Here is a 21,802-nt window from a genome sequence, read left to right on the forward strand (position 1 = left end):
CTCCCCCCTTCCCCAACTACTGTTCTATACGCTGATAGAAACCCCTTCTTCTCCTAACCCCTAGCTCCGCATGCTGATGGAGTTCCCTCTTTCGCCCCCTTCTTCTTGTCAAACTTAATTATACTTGTAGTGCCCCTCCCCCCTCTGGTATCACCGTATTAGCCCCTTATTTTCAAGGCTACCAGCTTGCGGGGAGAGGCGGGGGGTGCAGCCTTGTGCTTTCACTCACATTCTCTTGCTTGCTTATTCAGCCTGTTTACTTCACATTCTCCTAACATTGGAGAGAAAAGAAGTAGGAGCAACACCCACTGTACGTTCTGCACCCGGCCCATTGAGTGGCTCTCAGGGCAGGAGCAGGCTGAGTTATGGACAGGCTTGAGATGGAGCTTTTGCTTTGCAGGCTTTTGTAGGAAGCTTGAGCTGCTGTGTGTACTGTGGTTTGAAGGTACCATTGGGCAGTGTGACTTAGGTGTCCCGACAGCTGCTTAACAGCCATGTCAGAGTGTGCAGCATGCTTGCCTTATAAGAGGACAGGCAGGTATGCTGGCTTGGGGTGTACTAAGAGAGAAAGAGAGAGAGAGAGACTCCCATTGTGCCCTCTTCAACACAAGACCCACCAAAAAATAGGTTTAAGTGTCTTTATTTTTTCATTTCCTCCTGCCAGGGCCATCGCTGAGTAGAAATAGGATAAACTGACCCTCTGCATGATGCCCCTTGATTTTTAAAAGCCACAATCTGAAAGGTCGAAGGCCTTAATCCAAAGCCCCTTGAAGTCAGTGAAATGACTCCTGCTGACTACAATGGTGGCTTTGGCTCAGGACTGACATGAGATAAACTGGATGGTTTGAGGTGTAAGGGTACGTCCACGCTGCAATTGGGAGGTGTGACTGCAGCAGGTGAGGACATACCCCAGCTGGCTTTGATCTCACTAGCTCACTAAAGATAGCAGTGAAGTCACAGTGACATGCACTAGCCGCCCCGCTATGATCCCTCCTGGAGCCCTGGGCATGTACTTGTGAGGCTAGCCTGAGCCACAGCTTGTGCTGGTGCTACCATAGTTACCCTGCAATTTTTAGTGTTGTGGCTGTGTTGGTCCCAGGATATGAGAAAGAGAAGGTAGGGGAAGTCCCTGCAGCATGTGTGAACCCCTTATGCTTAACCATCTAACCCTTTATTGCCCACTTCAGTTTAAGTAGTCTCCAACAGCTTTTGTGAACCTCTTTATGCTTAACAGTCTGTCCCACCTTGTAGTTAGTTCAGACACTGGTTACCTTCCCCAGACCTGAAGAAGAGCTCTGTGTAGCTTGGAAGCTTGTGCCTTCCCCCAACAGCAGTTAGTCCAATAAAAACGACCTCACTCACTTTTTCAGTCTGCTATTTTTAGCAAGCTATTGTGCCTACAGATGCTTCAGTCACACCTCTGTGCTGCGAGACTCACAGCCACTCACGCCTGCAATTGTTACTTATTACATGAATTGCAGTAATGTTATGAATAAAGATGCACATTTTATGCACCTTGTCCAAAAAATATGCTAAACCTTCCTCCTTAAGGTTTTGGAAGAAATTGATAAATTAAACAGTAATAAGTCACAGGTCCTGGTGGTAGTCACCCAGGATGTCCGAGGGAATTCAAATATGAAACTGCAGAACTGACTATGGTATGTAACATGTTGCTTAAATCAGCCTCTGTACCAGATGATGGAGGATAGCTCCAAATGATGCCAAATTTTAAAAAAGGCTCCAGAGGTGATCCCAGCAATTACAGGCTGGTAAGCCTAACTTCAGCGCTGGGCAAATTGGTTGAAACTATAGTAATGAAGAGAATTATCAGATTTATAGATAAACATGATTTGTTGGGGAAGAGTCAACACGGGAAATCAGACCTCACCAATCTATTATAATTCTTGGAGAGGGTCAACAAACATGTGGACAAAGGTGATCTGATGGATATAGTGTACTTGTACTTTCAGAAAGCCTTTCACAAGGTCCCTCACCAAAGGCTGTTAAGCAAAGTAAGCAGTCATGGGATAACGGAGAAGGTCCTGTCATGTATTAGCAATTGGTTAAAAGACAGGAAACAAAGGATAGGAATAAATGGTCAGTTTTCAGAATGGAGAGAGGTAAATAGTGGTGTCCCCAGGGATCTGTACTGAGAACAGCACTGTTCAACATATTCATAAATGAGCTGGAAAAATGGGTAAATGGTGAGGTGTCAAAGTTAGCAGATGATATAAAATTATTCAAGACAGGTAAGTTCAAAGTAGACTGTGGAGAGTTACAAAGGGATCTCACAAAACTGGGTGACTGGGGAACTGTAGTGGGGTGGTCACCCCACTCCAACCCTGAAGGGGTTAAAACAGCCCTGGGAGAGGGCTGCCTGGGGGAGCCAACAGTAAAAGCAGCCCTAGAGAGGGCTTTGGCTGGGAACAGCTAGGCTGATTGGGGGAAGCAGCCACAGCTGTGGCCCTGCCTCAATCAGGCCACAGCTGGTCCTTATAAGAGGGCTGTGGGCCAGAAGCTGGAAGAGTCTCATGCTAGCCCTGGAGTGGGAAAGGTTAGCTGCCTGGGGGTGAGATACTTGAGGTGGAGCAGTGCTGGGGAAGGGCAGAGGGGGTGAGCGAGCGAGCGAGCTCTAGCCTGGTAAAATCCCAGGCTGCAGCCCTTGGTGAAAACCTACAAAGGTACTGGGGCTGCAGAGGGCCAGCCCAGAGATAGGCAAAGGCAGCAGGTCCTACCCTTTGCCAGTGATGAGGGGCCATTATACTGCAGTCTGCCCCAGTAAGTGGGGGCTAGATGATGACTGGCAGTAGCCACTGAGGCAAGGTGGGTTTAGAGGGTTGGGGGTCCCCTGGGAGGAGAGACCCAGAGCGAGAGGGTACTGCTGGGGTAGAACCCCAAGATAAGGGGCACTGGAGTCCAGGAGGTCCAGCGGCAGGGGAGGAGCCAGCAGAGGGTGCTCCATACACTGGAGAGCTAATTCCCAGGCTGATCAGTAGGAGGCGCCGCGCCAGTGCGTTGGCACTTCGCTACAGGAACAAAAGGGCAGGTGAAATTCAATGCGTATAAGTGCAAAGTAATGCAAATTAGAAAACATAATCCCAGCAGTACATACAAAATGATGGGGTCTAAATTAGCTACTGCCACTCAAGAAAGGGATCTTGGAGTCATTGTGGATAGTTCTCTGAAAACGTCCACTCAATATTCAACAGCAGTCAAACAAGCTATCCAAATGTTAGGAACCATTAGGAAAGGGATAGATAATAAGACAGCAAATATCATAATGCCCCGATATAAATCCACAATAGGCCCACAGCTTGAATACTGCATGCAGTTCTCATTATCCCATCTCAAAAAATATGTATACGAGACTTGGAAAAGGTACTGCGAAGGGCAACAAAAATGATTAGGGTCTGTGCTTAATTTGTAATCAGAGAGGTGCAGGGGCTCAAGCAATTTTTTTTACTTTCATAACTGATGCAGCATGCCCAGAGGTGCCGGGGCTATGCACTGCCAAGCCCAGAGGTGCCGGGGTTCAGGACTGCCATGCCCTGGCAAAAATTAAACATTGATTCTGGGTATGGAAGAGCTTCTGTATGAGGAAAGATTAAAGAGACTGGAACTCTTCAGCTTGGAAAAGCGACGACTAGGGGGAGAGATGACAGAGGGCTATAAAATCATGAGTGGGGTGGGGAAAGTGAATAAGGAAATCTTATTTACTCCTTCACATAACGCAAGAGCCAGGAGTCACCTAATGAAATTAATAGGCAGCAGGTTTAAAACAAACAAAAGGAAGAATGTCTTCACACAATTCACAGTCAACCTGTGGAACTCATTGCCAGAGGATGTTGTGAAGGCCAATAGTAGAACTGGGTTAAAAAAAAGTGTTAGATAAGTTCTTGGCAGGTAGGTCCATTAATGGCTATTAGCTAAGATGATCAGGGATACAACCCCATGGTTTGGGTGTCCTAAGCCTCTAATTGCTAGAAACAGATGATCACTGTATAATTGCCCTGTTCTGTTCATTCCCCCTGAAGCATTTGGCATTGGCCAAGTCTTTTTCCTGTCAGAAGACAGGATACTGGGCTAGATGGACCTTTGGTCTGACCCAGTATATCTGCTCTTATGTTCTCCCTAAACCTTTGCGTTTTCGGAGTATTTCCTTTGTGTGATGCTTATTTCAGCATATGGCCCTGGGTGTGAAGCTGCCAGTTTCAATCATGCGTTCTGATGCTGAAATCAAACCCAAATTGTTTTAAGGGTCACATTGATCCGATTGCAAGCTTGGGGCTATCATATGTATCACTATATGTCCTACAGGAATGTGTGGGGGATCCCCCTGAATCTTCTGTGGGGCAGTAGCATATCCTACTCTTCACTCACTCATTTTCCTTTAATAATGAACATTTTTACTCCTATTTGTAGTCTGGAAATAATCTGGTAATTAAGACTTGCTATTTATTGTTAATTATTATTAATTATTATTATTTGATTAGATTGTTGAGGGTTTCTACTTTAAAGTGTTATTCTTTTTCTAGACATAGTGGGAGCTAGAGTCTTCCCTGGTATAAATTAGTGTAGCTGTAACTTCAGTTTACACCAGCTGTTTCCTTGTTTACATGGGGAAAGTTGCACCGGTTTTAAATGAAATCAGTTTTTAAACTGGTGTAAATCCCTGTGCTAATACTCTACCTTTGGTTTAGGAATAGATAAACCAAAATTCTTCCCAATTGATTTAAGTTAAGCCAAAAAAGAAAAAAGAAAAGGAGTACCCGTGGCACCTTAGAGACTAACAAATTTATTAGAGCATAAGCTTTCGTGAGCTACAGCTCACTTCATCGGATGCATCCGATGAAGTGAGCTGTAGCTCACGAAAGCTTATGCTCTAATAAATTTGTTAGTCTCTAAGGTGCCATGGGTACTCCTTTTCTTTTTGCGAATACAGACTAACACGGCTGCTACTCTGAAACCAAAAAAGAAAGAGAGAGAGAGAAGCCACTCTTAAATCAAAAGAGTGTCCACACAAGACTGTAACAAAATCAGTTTCAGTTCAGACTGGTGAAACTTTTTCATGCAGATAAACCCTGTCTTTTTCCCAGCTTCCCACCAATCTGTGACCCAAACTTGTGGTTTGGAGCCCTCGTGTTCTTCTGAATTGGAGGTGAAGTAGGTCTGGGCAACTAACCTAGCCCTTATCTAGTTTGCAGTGTGTTTCTCCTGTGGGGTGTGAGTGGGGTCTAGCCACACCAGTAAAACACACTACTTTGATGTGACTAGAGGGGAAGCATTTCTCATTCAGTTACAAAGCAAAGCGAAATCTGGTTGGCTGTGACAACAGAGCAGTTTCTTTATGACTGCCAAGCCCTCCATGTGGCCAGCACCTAAAAGCCACCAAGGCGCTCTGGCAGCTCCCCACATGATATGAGTTCCCTTGTTACAGTAACCATCTGAAAAGGAAGCAAGCAACATGCTGTGCACCAGTTATTGTTACTTAAGGTGACCTAAATACTCTGCCTCCTGATAAGCCCTCTCTTGGTTTCCACCCCAGCTAATTTGCTGAGCTGGAATAAACAGCCCGAGGCTTTGTCTTAACACAGAGTTAAACTGGCTTTTAAATAATTTTAGATAAATTGATGCAAGTGCCTGTGTGGACAATCTTAATTCAATTTAACATCTCAATTTATCTCGAGCCAGCAACATATTAACTTTAGCTAAATTGATATAAACCAGGTAATTAAGAGCATCCACACAGGGTTTTGGACTTGTCTAACTATACTGATTCAAAAGCACACTTTTAGTTAAACTAGAGCAAACCTGTGTGTAGACTGGGCCTGAACAGAACCAGCACCAAGGCTTATTTCATTCTAAAGAGACCATTTTCCTGGAGAGAGTTGGCTGAGCAATAGGACCATTTATCTGTGAACGATTATTTGATTTAAAAGCAAATGCCAAAATTTGCAATGACCTATTTGACTGGCTTTCGTTGCCAGGAATCTAACTAACCAAATGGCAGACAAACCTGTCCTTGACTCCCTGTCAAGAGCATAATTTCATCACCACCACCATCAAATGAGTCCAAATCAGAATAGTTCTGCTTTTTTTCAAATTGCATCCACCTCAGCGGATCTTACAAACCTAAGCCAGTGCTCCAGTGGTGCAAAGCAGCCCTAGAGCCAGTGGATCCAGGCCCCAGATGATCCCATGTCCTGTGGCACAGAGCTGCGGATGTGCAAAGATCACAACCTGTCATGCTGATTAATATTGTCACTTTTCTTTCTTGTATTCCTCTGTCTGTCTGCATCCATCTGTTGTCTCTTATCTTACACTTAGACTGGAAGTTCTTTGGGACAGGGGCCATCTTTTTGTTCTGTGTTTGTACAGCACCTAGCACAATGGGATCCTGGTCCATGACTTGGACTCCTAAGTGCTACAGTAATAGAAATAATAATAATAGGAGTTCGTAAGCCACCCTTCAAGCTGCAGCTACTGAAATTGCCCGTGGGGTCACAAGCAGCTAGTGAGCAGCCTTCAAGGACCTGACCAGTCCACTGCTAGCGTCAACACTGGGGAGCCACACAGGTACCATAAAACCATGTTGATGCTTCCCCGGAACCAAAGCTGGACTGAACAGTCTTTGGCCAGAGTTCAGTGTCGGGGCCTTTGCCGCTCTCCTTTCCACTTCTTATTCCTTCTGCTTGCCTGACACTGACTCTCCCTGTCCCTTCACACAGTCCTTCCTCCTTTGGTGTGAAAATCTCCTTCTTCTACAGCTCCTGCCACCTGGAACAGCCTTCCTCTACCCAGTCTCATGGACAGCCCTTTGCAGCATGGGACTATTCCACCCCAGTACTACTCCCAGAAGATGGATCTATTGGAGTTGCCAGGAGATGCTAGGTCCAAAGCTAAAGGCCCTCCCCCTCCAACCCAGGCCACAAGTAAATTCTGGGGAGCCCCAAAAGATGGAACTGCCTGGAGTGGCCTTCCTTTGTCATGGTCACCAGGCTGTTGCATGTCATCTAAAGTTTGCAATCAACCAGTGGTGAGATGGTATGGGTAGAGCATGTCAGTTGATAGCATTCCTGAAGGTTTCATCACATGACATAATCTTTAATTAAAGATTAATCATTAATTCCTAGAGACTCCAAGACAATCCTGGAGGGTTGGCAACCTGAAACCAGCTTCTTTATTCAGGCAAACTCAAATATATATCAGAGATTTCACCAAATTCCCCCTTGAGATTTTGGCCTTGATTTTCCGCTCATATCCAGCTTCTAAAGTATGTATCACATTTCCTCAGCCTAGCTCTCATCAACTGGCATTACATGACATAGATCTATCTATCTATCTATCTATCTATCATGACTTATCACTATAGTATCTGATCATCTTCGTTTTTAAACTGAGACTAAAAGTCATAGTTATCTGCTCTTTTGCTACACTAACAAAATCTCAAACCTTCCTTTCTGTTTGTCTTTAATCGTTGATTTGTTATCATTTTTTAAGTTTAGCAGGGCTGCTGCTGCTGCTGAAGTTTTACAAAGCTGACAGGAAACTCGTGGACCCGAACTGGAAGGGAAGCCAATGTTGTTAACTGAGGCAAAAATCACACAGTCATAATTCCATCCCACGATCTTAAATCAGGGAGAGATTGAAGTCTTTGAAAAAAATGGTGGTGGTCATTTATATTTTCAAAAGGAGGTGGTGGATGGACAGTTCTGAAGATGGATGTCCCTTATTCACAGAATGAGCCCTGACAGAGCAAGCTTTCCTCTCTATCCATCCCAATCCTGGAAGCACCACTTCTAGGCTAAAGAGAATAATTCAGCCTCCAACTCTCTCAGTTCTTTACTTCAGACAGCGCCGACTATGGTCATGGAAGTTTGACCACAGGAGACTGGAATGAAACCACTAAATGGTCATTAGATGGTAAAGTATCTGTTTATTTACATTTACTCAATAACATTTTGGGTGCATACTGAAATGAAAAGACAGACCTGTTTCTCATGGTGATGGAGGCCGTATGAGATTTTTCGATAGAATTGAAAATAAATCCTTCCCGGTAGCAAAATAATCCAGGCAATCAAAAGTCGAGTTCAATATTACCGAAGAAAAAAGGGCAATCATAGAATCATAGAATATCAGGGTTGGAAGGGACCCCAGAAGGTCATCTAGTCCAACCCCCTGCTCAAAGCAGGACCAAGTCCCAGTTAAATCATCCCAGCTAGGGCTTTGTCAAGCCTGACCTTAAAAACCTCTAAGGAAGGAGATTCTACCACCTCCCTAGGTAACGCATTCCAGTGTTTCACCACCCTCTTAGTGAAAAAGTTTTTCCTAATATCCAATCTAAACCTCCCCCATTGCAACTTGAGACCATTACTCCTCGTTCTGTCATCTGCTACCATTGAGAACAGTCTAGAGCCATCCTCTTTGAAACCCCCTTTCAGGTAGTTGAAAGCAGCTATCAAATCCCCCCTCATTCTTCTCTTCTGCAGACTAAACAATCCCAGCTCCCTCAGCCTCTCCTCATAAGTCATGTGCTCTAGACCCCTAATCATTTTCGTTGCCCTTCGTTGTACTCTTTCCAATTTATCCACATCCTTCCTGTAGTGTGGGGCCCAAAACTGGACACAGTACTCCAGATGAGGCCTCACCAGTGTCGAATAGAGGGGAACGATCACGTCCCTCGATCTGCTCGCTATGCCCCTACTTATACAACCCAAAATGCCATTGGCCTTCTTGGCAACAAGGGCACACTGCTGACTCATATCCAGCTTCTCGTCCACTGTCACCCCTAGGTCCTTTTCCGCAGAACTGCTGCCGAGCCATTCGGTCCCTAGTCTGTAGCGGTGCATTGGATTCTTCCATCCTAAGTGCAGGACCCTGCATTTATCCTTATTGAACCTCATTAGATTTCTTTTGGCCCAATCCTCCAATTTGTCTAGGTCCTTCTGTATCCTATCCCTCCCCTCCAGCGTATCTACCACTCCTCCCAGTTTAGTATCATCCGCAAATTTGCTGAGAGTGCAATCCACACCATCCTCCAGATCATTTATGAAGATATTGAACAAAACGGGCCCCAGGACCGACCCCTGGGGCACTCCACTTGACACCGGCTGCCAACTAGACATGGAGCCATTGATCACTACCCGTTGAGCCCGACAATCTAGCCAGCTTTCTACCCACCTTATAGTGCATTCATCCAGCCCATACTTCCTTAACTTGCTGACAAGAATGCTGTGGGAGACCGTGTCAAAAGCTTTGCTAAAGTCAAGAAACAATACATCCACTGCTTTCCCTTCATCCACCGAACCAGTAATCTCATCATAAAAAGCGATTAGATTAGTCAGGCATGACCTTCCCTTGGTGAATCCATGCTGACTGTTCCTGATCACTTTCCTCTCCTCTAAGTGCTTCAGGATTGATTCTTTGAGGACCTGCTCCATGATTTTTCCAGGGACTGAGGTGAGGCTGACCGGCCTGTAGTTCCCAGGATCCTCCTTCTTCCCTTTTTTAAAGATGGGCACTACATTAGCCTTTTTCCAGTCATCCGGGACTTCCCCCGTTCGCCACGAGTTTTCAAAGATAATGGCCAAGGGCTCTGCAATCACAGCCGCCAATTCCTTCAGCACTCTCGGATGCAATTCGTCCGGCCCCATGGACTTGTGCACGTCCAGCTTTTCTAAATAGTCCCTAACCACCTCTATCTCTACAGAGGGCTGGCCATCTCTTCCCCATTTTGTGTTGCCCAGCACAGCAGTCTGGGAGCTGACCTTGTTAGTGAAAACAGAGGCAAAAAAAGCATTGAGTACATTAGCTTTTTCCACATCCTCTGTCACTAGCTTGCCTCCCTCATTCAGTAAGGGGCCCACACTTTCCTTGGCTTTCTTCTTGTTGCCAACATACCTGAAGAAACCCTTCTTGTTACTCTTGACATCTCTTGCTAGCTGCAGCTCCAGGTGCGATTTGGCCCTCCTGATATCTTTCCTACATGCCCGAGCAATATTTTTATACTCTTCCCTGGTCATATGTCCAAGCTTCCACTTCTTGTAAGCTTCTTTTTTATGTTTAAGATCCGCTAGGATTTCACCATTAAGCCAAGCTGGTCGCCTGCCATATTTACTATTCTTTCGACTCATCGGGATGGTTTGTCCCTGCAACCTCAACAGGGATTCCTTGAAATACAGCCAGCTCTCCTGGACTCCCTTCCCTTTCATGTTAGTCCCCCAGGGGATCCTGGCCATCTGTTCCCTGAGGGAGTCAAAGTCTGCTTTCCTGAAGTCCAGGGTCCGTATCCTGCTGCTTACCTTTCTTCCCTGCGTCAGGATCCTGAACTCAACCAACTCATGGTCACCGCCTCCCAGATTCCCATCCACTTTTGCTTCCCCCACTAATTCTACCCGGTTTGTGAGCAGCAGGTCAAGAAAAGCGCTCCCCCTAGTTGGCTCCCCTAGCACTTGCACCAGGAAATTGTCCCCTACGCTTTCCAAAAACTTCCTGGATTGTCTATGCACCGCTGTATTGCTCTCCCAGCAGATATCAGGAAAATTAAAGTCACCCATGAGAATCAGGGCATGCGATCTAGTAGCTTCCGTGAGTTGCCGGAAGAAAGCCTCATCCACCTCATCCCCCTGGTCCGGTGGTCTATAGCAGACTCCCACCATGACATCACTCTTGTTGCACACACTTCTAAACTTAATCCAGAGACACTCAGGTTTTTCCACAGTTTCGTACCGGAGCTCTGAGCAGTCATACTGCTCCCTTACATACAGTGCTACTCCCCCACCTTTTCTGCCCTGCCTGTCCTTCCTGAACAGTTTATAACCATCCATGACTGTACTCCAGTCATGTGAGTTATCCCACCAAGTCTCTGTTATTCCAATCACGTCATAATTCCTTGACATCACCAGGACCTCCAGTTCTCCCTGCTTGTTTCCAAGGCTTTGTGCATTTGTATATAAGCACTTGAGATAACCTGTTGATCGCCTCTCATTCCCAGTATGAGGCAGGAGCCCTCCCCTCACAGACCTTCCTGCCTGTGCTTCCTCCCGGTATCCCGCTTTCCCACTTACCTCAGGGCTTTGGTCTCCTTCCCCCGGTGAACCTAGTTTAAAGCCCTCCTCACTAGGTTAGCCAGCCTGCTGGCAAAGATGTTCTTCCCTCTCTTCGTAAGATGGAGCCCGTCTCTGCCCAGCACTCCTCCTTCATGGAACACCATCCCATGGTCAAAGAATCCAAAGCCTTCTCTCCGACACCACCTGCGTAGCCATTCGTTGACCTCCACGATTCGACGGTCCCTACCCAGGCCTTTTCCTTCCACGGGGAGGATGGACGAGAACACCACTTGCGCCTCCAACTCCTTTATCCTTCTTCCCAGAGCCACATAGTCCGCAGTGATCCGCTCAAGGTCATTCTTGGCAGTATCATTGGTGCCCACATGGAGAAGCAGGAAGGGGTAGCGATCCGAGGGCTTGATGAGTCTCGGCAGTCTCTCCGTCACATCACGAATCTTAGCCCCTGGCAAGCAGCAGACTTCTCGGTTTTCCCGGTCAGGGCGGCAGATAGATGACTCAGTCCCCCGGAGGAGAGAGTCCCCGACCACCACCACCCGCCTTCTCCTCTTGGGAGTGGTGGTCGTGGAACCTCCAACCTCAGGACATCGCATCTCATGCCTCCCAACCAGCGGAGTCTCCTTCTGCTTTCTCCCCCCAGACATATCATCTGGTCCACTCTCCGCATTGGTACCTGTGGAGAGAACATGAAAGCGGTTAGTTACCTGTGTCTGTGTTACTGGAACCCGGACATTCCGCTTACCTCTTCTGGAGGTCACATGTTGCCAAGCTTCTTCACTGGCCTCTTGGCTCCTCTGTGCAACCTGCTCTACATCTTTAGAGCTTTGTGCCCCTAGAAGGCTATCCTGAGTTTGGTCCAGAAAATCCTCAGTCTCTCGTATACAACGCAGGGTCGTTACCTGTTGCTCCAGACCTTCAATCTTCTCTTCCAATATGGAGACCAGCTTGCACTTTGTACAGACAAAGTCGCTTCTGTCCTGTGGAAGAAAGACAAACATGGCACATCCAGTGCAGGTCACAACAGCTGAATTCCCCCCTTCCATATCACCTACCTACTACGGAGCTTCCTCAGAGATGTTGGCAAGATGTAAGCCTCACTGGGCTCACTCCAGGCGAACTCCCAGGCAAACTCCTGCTGTGAGCTGCTCTGCTGTCCCCGCTGCTCCGCTGGTTCGCGAGGCTCCGGCTATTTTTAAACAGCCAGGCTTCCCTGACGCAAACACACAGACACCCTAATGCCCGCCCCCTGCAGGCTAGCAGCCAATCAGACACTCACTCAGGCTCCCTCCCAGCAAACACACGCTCGGATACTTCCTCAGCAAGCAAACACACACACTCGGATACTTACCAGTCCCAGGCAAACTCCTGCTGTGAGCTGCTCTGCTGTCCCCGCTGCTCCGCTGGTTCGCTGCCGCTCCAATACCCAAGAAGCTTTCTGAACTCAGCAAGTGAGTGCAACAGGAGCAACAGGCAGGAATAGTCAGTTGGGAATTTTTCCATGGAACTTTTTTTGTCAGAAACTGTTGATCAACTAAACTAAAACTGGTTTCAGAGTAGCAGCCATGTTAGTCTGTATTCACAAAAAGAAAAGGAGGACTTGTGGCACCTTAGAGACTAACAAATTTATTTGAGCATAAGCTTTCGTGAGCTACAGCTCACTTCATCGGATGCATTCAGTGGAAAATACAGTGGGGAAATTTATATACACAGAGAACATGAAACAATGGGTGTTACCATACACACTGTAAGGAGAGTAATCACTTAAGATGAGCTATTACTGGCAGGAGAGCGGGTGTGTGGGGGGGAGCCTTTTGTAGTGATAATCAAGGTGGGCCATTTCCAGCAGTTGACAAGAATGTCTGAGGAACAGTGGGGGGGGGGGGAATAAACATGGGGAAATAGTTTTACTTTGTGTAATGACCCATCCACTCCCAGTCTCTATTCAAGCCTAAGTTAATTGTATCCAGTTTGCAAATTAATTCCAATTCAGCAGTCTCTCGTTGGCATCTGTTTTTGAAGTTTTTTTGTTGAAGAATTGCAACTTTTAGGTCTGTAATCGAGTGACCAGAGAGATTGAAGTGTTCCACTAGCCATAACCTTCAGCCCCCAACTAAAACCTCTCCAACGCATCATCAAGGATCTACAACCTATCCTGAAGGACGACCCATCACTCTCACAGATCTTGGGAGACAGGCCAGTCCTTGCTTACAGACAGCCCCCCAACCTGAAACAAATACTCACCAGCAACCACACACCACACAACAGAACCACTAACCCAGGACCCTATCCTTGCAACAAAGCCCGTTGCCAACTCTGTCCACATATCTTTTCAGGGGACACCATCACAGGGCCTAATCACATCAGCCACACTATCAGAGGCTCGTTCACCTGCGCATCTACCAATGTGATATATGCCATCATGTGCCAGCAATGCCCCTCTGCCATGTACATTGGCCAAACTGGGCAGTCTCTACGTAAAAGAATAAATGGACACAAATCAGACGTCAAGAATTATAACATTCAAAAACCAGTTGGAGAATACTTCAATCTCTCTGGTCACTCGATTACAGACCTAAAAGTTGCAATTCTTCAACAAAAAAACCTTCAAAAACAGACTCCAACGAGAGACTGCTGAATTGGAATTAATTTGCAAACTGGATACAATTAATTTAGGCTTAAATAGAGTCTGGGAGTGGATGGGTCATTATACAAAGTAAAACTATTTCTCCACGTTTATTTCCCCCCCCCCCCTCCACTGTTCCTCAGACGTTCTTGTCAACTGCTGGAAATGGCCCACCTTGATTATCACTACAAAAGGTTTCTCCCTTGCCCCCCACTCTCCTTCTGGTAATAGCTCATCTTAAGTGATCACTCTTGTTACAGTGTGTATAGTAACACCCATTGTTTCATATTCTTTATGTATATAAATCTCCCCATTGTATTTTCCACGGAATGCATCTGATGAAGTGAGCTGTAGCTCACGAAAGCTTAAGCTCAGATAAATTTGTTAGTCTCTAAGGTGCCACAAGTACTCCTTTTCTTTAAACTAAAATTGTTTGTGGAAATGTTTCAGTTTAGACTGAACTTTTGTTGGGAAAGGTGTGTCAGATCAAGGATGGAGTGTTTGAAAACTTTTGTGGGGATGTGAAAACCGTTTCCCACCCAGCTCCACTAACGAGGTTTGAGATGAAGATTTTATTATGCTGGCCGAGTGAGCTGTTACGTGCACCTGGTGTGAGTCATATATTGGGGAGTGTGACATGGGTATCTCTGCAGCTTGTAAATGGAGTGTTGACCAATGTAGTCCAGAGTTGGGATGTCCTGAAGGGGAAAGGGGCTAAAGCCCATCACCAGTCCCTTGAGCCATTCAGTCACCATCTTGGATTAGAACATAAGAACGGCCATACTGGGTCAGACCAAATGTCCATCTAGCCCAGTATCCTGATTTCTGACAGTGTCCAATGCCGGGTGGGAGGGAGCCAACATGGTCCTTCCCACCCCACAAGCTGCAAAGCAAAAACTGTGGGTCAGCAAAAAGACAGAGACAGAGAGAAAAGGCCGTGGGAGAAAATCTTATTAGACGTAAGACTGAAAATAAGAGTGAACTGTCTGAGATGGGTTTTTAGCAAAAGTTGGTAATAGGCAATGACATCATGACTTTGTTAAAGGGTATAAAAAGTAAACATTTAAAGGGGTCATTGCTAACACCTGCCTGACCACATTGGCACTGACCAATATGGGTCTAAGCACTGCTGTGGCTAGCCTATTTGTGCGTCTCTTGATCAAATGCTTATAAAAGTTTTGTTACTGTTTGGATGTAGTAAATTGCATATTATTTAGGCTTGTTAGGCATGCTTAGAGCAATTGTATAAATACCATTTGATCTTTGGATTTAATAGAGGAATTTATGGTTAGATTAGTGTGGTGCTAATGCCCTGAATAAATAATAATAATTCCAGCACCTCCTACCATCCACACTGAAGAACCTCTTAGTTGGTTTTGGAGGTATTTTAAACCTGGGCCACCTTTCAAGCCTGGAGTGTTAGTTACTCAGGCTCTGGTTTAACTTGGGCTGGGAACCTGCCCACTTTGCAGGCTAAATCACTCAAGTGATGATCGTTCTCCAGCATCCTTCCCACAATTCCCCCGAAGGACAGACGAGTTCTCCAGTTGACAGAAATTGACTGGGAAAGCATCCTTTGTCTCAGCACAAAGAACCCAGGGGATATGGCCACAGGCACACACAGAATGCAGAAACAGTAGGGCTACAGCAGTGCAGGCAGGGCTTTGAGGTAAGGATGCTCACAGCTGGGCTAGGCTAACCCCAGTGCTCAGACCCGGGTACCAATCACTGGATTAACTGTGATAATGGCCTGCTATTGACAGTGTTGGCACCTATCAGCGTGAGGAGCAGATTCTCAAACTTCTTTATAGCCCTTTGGCAATACTGAAGAGGCATAATCGACCTGCAAATGTGCAGTGGAGAGTTCTATTTTTGGAGGAGAGCTACCTGCTGGTGTCTTTACAGCATCGCTGGGCCCTGTGCATCTGACCATCAGCCAGTTATCTCAGGCCTGGGGAAGAGGCACGGTGGAGGAGTGGTATGCCTGGTATATCCTCTGCCTGGGTAAGGGCCAACGCCAGTGGCAAGTGTTAAAGCTGCTGCTGCTGACTAGCTTTAACTTGTGGGGGGCTTAGCCTGGAATTCAGGAAGCTAGAACTGGAGCTATCCGCCTTGTGTACTGAGTCCGCCAGTTGAAGTGACAGAAGTCTGTGTTTTGGTGTGGAAGGTCCTGGGCTCAAACCCTGCAGACGGCCTTTGCTGCAGGGTTATTGTCCACAGCCAGAAGTTTCCCTGCTGTCATTTGCATTAGATAGCCCAGCACTCTCAAGTCTTGTCTGCATAGGTGAAGTCTCAGTCGGGGGTCTCCTGACCCACTGAACCTGTGACAAGGAACTCGCTCCTCTCTGTCCATTCTGTAACTCAAGTTGGTTGAAAAATGGGAATACTTCTCATGAAAAATGTGTCCGTTTTTCATCAGAATAATTTGAAATTTCTCAGCTAGCTCTTTCTCTAACCTTGTCTGCACTATTGCCACTGGTGTTAGCAACTCTGGGGGCTTGAACATGGTTGGCTCCCTGGCTTCAGCAGCTGTTTTCAGCACAGTGCTGCTCACAGAAAATCTACCAGCATAGTTGGACCTCAGCTGGAGTGTTGTTTGTGGTAGGTAGGGCTCCCAAAGGTGATAACCACAACAGCTGGTAACATTATGGATCTGAAGTATATATCACCCCCATTCATATAGTATTGGAGCATCTTACAGTCTTCTTGCAACATCTTGCAAGGTCCTGTTGTCCCCATTTTACAGACTGAAAGCTGAGGCACAGAAAGACTGACTTGCCCAAGGTCACACAGGAAATCTGTGGTACTGCAGGGTATTGAACCTGCATCTTCTAGCTAGCATTCTAACCACTAGGCAATCCTTCCTATCTATAGCTCGAGTTGGGGAAAAAATCATGAAAAATGTGTCCCTATTTGTTGTCCAAAAGGAGATTTTTCTAAAGCACTTGAGGGATCCAGGAGTACAAGTCTCATTGACTTTCAGTGCGATTTGTGCTCCTAAATTCCTGAGGTGTTTTGGAAAATCTCCTCCTAAATTCTCTTCTGGTACTTACCTACCCAACCTCAAACTAACCAGTTGTTAGGTACATGCAACCCATCCTGACCTCTGCATCCTTTGCAGGTCTGTATTTTCTGTAGTTTTCACAAATGAGATTTCAGTGGTGACAATGACAGACCACAGACTTACTCCTTCCAGGAATGACAGCAACATCTAACGTCCGGGACTGCTCAAACCAGCCAGACGTTTGAAATGTGGGACATTTTTGTCTTTCTTTTCTCAACAAAATAATGCTTTAAATAAAAGCAGACAGACAGAGTGCTAGCTTTCCACCCCACCTACGCCTCATCACAACCACTACAGAAATGCTTTGTCAGCTTGCCCTACATTCAACATCTCTGCACAGCACTGACTGGTGGTGAGGATTGCATTGCAGGGACATGAGTATGGAAGAAACCACTCTAGAGATCAGCAAGTCTGCGTTTCACCTCACCGGTGGTTATCTTCTACCCTCAGCAGTCTAATGAATTCATGTATAGTTCCTCTTACCCACATGTAATGAGCCCTGACAACAGATAATCTGTCTGCTTGCATGGAATAGTTTTGAGATAAATTGAGTTGGCTGGAAATTGTAAAAAGAAATTTGATGAACAAATGTTGAAGTTGTTTGCTTTTAGCAAAATAGACCCTAAAAAAAACTAAATAAAAATTTGGAGCTAAATATTGGTATTTATAAAAAATTTAAAAAAATGCTTTCAAAAATGAAAATGTTGTTTTTCCAAAACGACTGTCGGAAAAAAGAAACAAGAATATAATACTTATGTCTCACAGAGTCCCTTGCATCAATAGATTTCAAAACACTTCATAATCTTTAATGCACTAATCCTCACAACACCCTTGCAAATTATTAGCCCCATTTTACAGATGGGGAAAATGAGGCACCACTTGCTCAAGGTCACCCCGGAAGTCAGTGATAGAGCAGGGACTCAAACATGGGTTTCTGAAGTCCTTAACTAGGCCCAAACCACTATACCATAAAAAAGAGAGTAAGGAAAAGAGGAAAAAGCTATAACACAATAAAGCAAAATGTTCTATATACATTTTGATCAACAATTTAAATTAAAATGTTGAAAATAGATTTTTTCACACAAAAAGGTTCAAATTTGAAAAAAAAATCACATATCATTATAAAAAATCACTGAAAAAATTTATAACCAGCTCTAGAGAAAAAATCATCCAGATGTTTTTAAGCTATCAGTGAGCAAAATAACTAAATTTAAGGGTTTAGCTGCCTTTTGATGTGCATTTCATATCACATTCCACATCAAAAATCACATGTAGCATTTCCACAGCTCTTATCTTCAAAGAACAATGTACTGAAAATGAAAATGAACTAGATCTGTGGGGTAGGGAAATTAGTATAATTACCTGGGTTTTATAGATGAGATAACTGAGACAGAGGTGGTCAGAATTTGCTGATTCAGTGAAATTGGAACTTTTTTGTGGGGGGCAATCCAATTTTGCCAAAGTACCGACAGAGTCCAGGTAAGGTTCTTCTGGAAAAGTGCTGGTTTCCTGCCAGGTTGCCTGTCTGGCCTCTCAGCAGCCTGCCTGGTTGTCTGCCGAGTCCATGGCTTTGTGGCAACCTGTGTCCTAGGTCTTGTAGGGTCTATGACCTTTTGCCAGCCGGCCATGTGGACTGTCTTGGCGTTCCAGTCCCTTTCATGGATAACTTAAACATTTTTTGGTTTTCCTTCTCAATTGGAACAAACCCAGATTATGAAATATCAAAATCCTCTGTAAAAAGAAATCACCTTTCTCTGCACAGATCTACTATTCATACAATAATAAACATGTAGAAGGGGCCCTGAGAGGTCATCTAGACCTCCCGCCTCTGCTGAGGCAGGACCAAGTGTACTGAGGCCACTCCTGACAGGTGTTTGTCCACCCTGTTCTGAAAAACTTCCAACGATGGGAATTTCACAACCTTCCTTGGAAGCCTGTTCCAGAGATTAACTACCCTCATAGTTAGCAAGCTTTTCCTAATATCTAACATAAGGCTATGTTTACATTACGAGCTCAGGGTGTGATTCCCCTGCTGGTGTGCACACACTCGTGCTAGCACCGAGTAGCTGTGCTAAAACAGGTAGCAGCTGCAGAGGCATGGCTGAGCTGTGCTGAGTACCAACTTGCCTGAAATTGGTGGGTACATACTTGGCACAGCTCAGCCTTTCCTCCGTTCCTGCTACCACAACTACATCGCTAGCTTGATGAGAGCTACTGCAAGTATGTGTGTCTGAGCAGGGGAATCAGACCCAGAGCTCATAGTGTGGACATAGCCTACGTCTGCTGCAGATTAAGCCCATCACTTCTTATCCTACTGCACTGGACATGGAGAATAACTACTCACAGTCCTCTTTATAACAGCCCTTAACATATTTGAAGACTCTTATCGGATCCCTCTTCAGCCTTCTTTTCTCAAGAGTAAATATGCCCAGGTTTTTTTTTTAACCTTTCCTTATAGGCCAGGGTTTCCAAACCTTTTATCATTTTGGTTGCTCTCCAATGGAGTCTCTCTAGTTTATCTACATCTTTCCTAAAGTATGGCACCAGAATTGAATACAGAATTCCATCTGAGATCTCACCAGTGCTGAATAGAGAGGAACAATCATATCCCATGTCTTACAGAATGATACCAGTCTTTTTTTTGCAATGAATCACATTGGTGACCCATATTCCATTTTTGATCCACTATAACCTCCAGCTCCTTTTCAGCAGTATGACCACCTAGCCACTTATTCCCCATTTTGTAATTGTGCATTTATTTTTCCTTCCTACATAAAGTACTTTGCCCTGGTCTTTATTGAATTTCATCTTGTTGATCTCAGACCAATTCTCTAATTTGTTTGAATAGTTTTGAATTCTAATCCTGTCCTCCAAAGGGCTCACCATCCCTCCCAGCTTGGTGTCATTCACAAATTTTATAAGCATACTATCCACACTATTGTCCAAGTCATTAATGAAAATATTGAATAGTGCCAGACCCAGAAATGACCCTTGCAGGACCCCACTAAATATACCCTCCCAGTTTGACAGAGAACCATTGATAACTACTCTTTGAGTATGGTCTTCCAACCTACTGGTCACCCATCCTATAGCAATTTCATCTAGACAACATTTCCCTAGTTTGCTTTTGAGAATGTCATGTGGCACTGTGTCAAAAGCTTTACTAAAATAAAGTTATATCACGTCTACCTATCCCTCGTCCCCCATCCACTAGGCTAGGAAGGAAATTAGGTTGGTTTGGCATGATTTGTTCTTAACAAATCCATATTGGCTATTTCTTATAACCCTATTATCCTCTAGATGCTTACAAACTGATTGTTTAATAATTTATTCTGGTATCTTTCCAGGTATCAAAGTTAGGCTGATTTGTCTATAATTCCCTAGTTTCTCTTTGTTCTCCCTTTTAAAGATAGGTACTGTGACTGAATGCATTCCTGTATTCACACCCTACACACCACTGTAATAATCTTTGTAAACAAATGTGTATCGGGAAGAATAATTTGAAAACTAATAATTTACTGGTCAATCATATGGTGAAATGTGTGTAGCAACATTATATGTAAAGTTATGAACATAAGCTAAGATTCTGACTGAACTGTGTTTACCACACAAGTCTGGAGAAAGGGGAAACCTGTTTCTCAAAGACAAAGGACAAGCTGACACCTCTAGCCAGGTGCCATCAAAGTTGATTGGCACACACTGGTCAAGTGGCCATTCTTTGGCAATGAAGCAGGGCAGGAACAGGTCGATTTGCATTTTAGCAAATAACATGGAACCTCTTTCACCTTGAGACTCCATATCTCCGTCCTCACAGTGGGAAGGAATTTTATCTAATGGTAATCCTCAGGAAAATGCAATCCAAAGGGGGATTGGACTATAAAAGGGAGGGGCAAAAACACCCCAGGATCTCTCTTTCTTTCTCTCCGTCTCTCTGTTGCTCTTTCACTTTCACCTAAGAAGATAAAGGAAGCAGCCTTTTGACTTTGTGAAGGACCCAGGCATGAAAATTTTCTTAGCAATGATGCTGGGAACATGTGGTAAGGATTTTACTTTGACCCCAGTCTAGTTTGTTAAGTTTTAGCTACTAGAAAGTGTTTTATCTTTATTTCTCTTTAATGCCTTGTACCTGTACTCACTTAAAATCTCTCTCTTTATTATTAAATAAACTTTTAATATTTTTTAATCAAAGAAAATCCCATACTGTGTTTAAACTGAGCTGTTTGTAACTCCATTTGAAGTCGCAGGCTGTTGGATATTGACCCCTCAGAGGGGCAATGGGCCTAAATATCTGAATGGTCCAGGAGAGGCTGGACTGTGCAGGACACACTTTTTTGGAAAATTTGGACTGGGAGTGTGCTGGGGTCACCCTGCAAGTACTAACCAAGGCTGCTGGAAGCCAGAGTGTGGCTGGTGTGTTGCTGACTGGCTGCTGGGGCCAGAGTTGCTAGACCAGGACTGCAGCTATACACCGATGCTCAGGGCGTGACCTGCATGCTGTTTAGCTGTTTGTGAGTGGCCCAGCTTGGGAGAGACAACAGCAAAGCACTGTAAGGCACCCAAGGTTACAGGGCAGGTGGTGATTCACTGGTCTGGATTGCACCCCAGAATGCGATAGGTACGATGTTTGCCCTTTTACAGCCTTCTGGGACCTTATCTGTCCTCCATGAGTTCTTGAATATAATTGCTAAAGGTTCCAAGTTTGCTTCAGCTAGTTCCTTAGGTATCCTACAATGAATTTCATCAAGCTCTGCTGACTTGAATACATCTAAATTATCTAAATACTCTTTTATGTGTTCTTTCCCTATTTTGGCTTGTGTTCCTTTGCCCTTGCTGTTAATATTAATTATGTTGAATATCCAGTCACTATTAACCTTTTTAGTGAAATCAAAATAAACATTATACATGTCAGCCTTCTTGATATCATCAGTTATTAGCTCTCCTTCCCCACTAAGTAGAGGACCTACATTTTCCTTTGTCTTTCTCTTACTCCTAATGTAGTTAAAGAACCTCTGTTTATTGCCTTGTTCCTGATTTGGTGGTGTATGAAAG

This window comes from Dermochelys coriacea, chromosome 3, assembly GCF_009764565.3.
Source record: "Dermochelys coriacea isolate rDerCor1 chromosome 3, rDerCor1.pri.v4, whole genome shotgun sequence".
Taxonomy (NCBI): Eukaryota; Metazoa; Chordata; order Testudines; family Dermochelyidae; genus Dermochelys; species Dermochelys coriacea.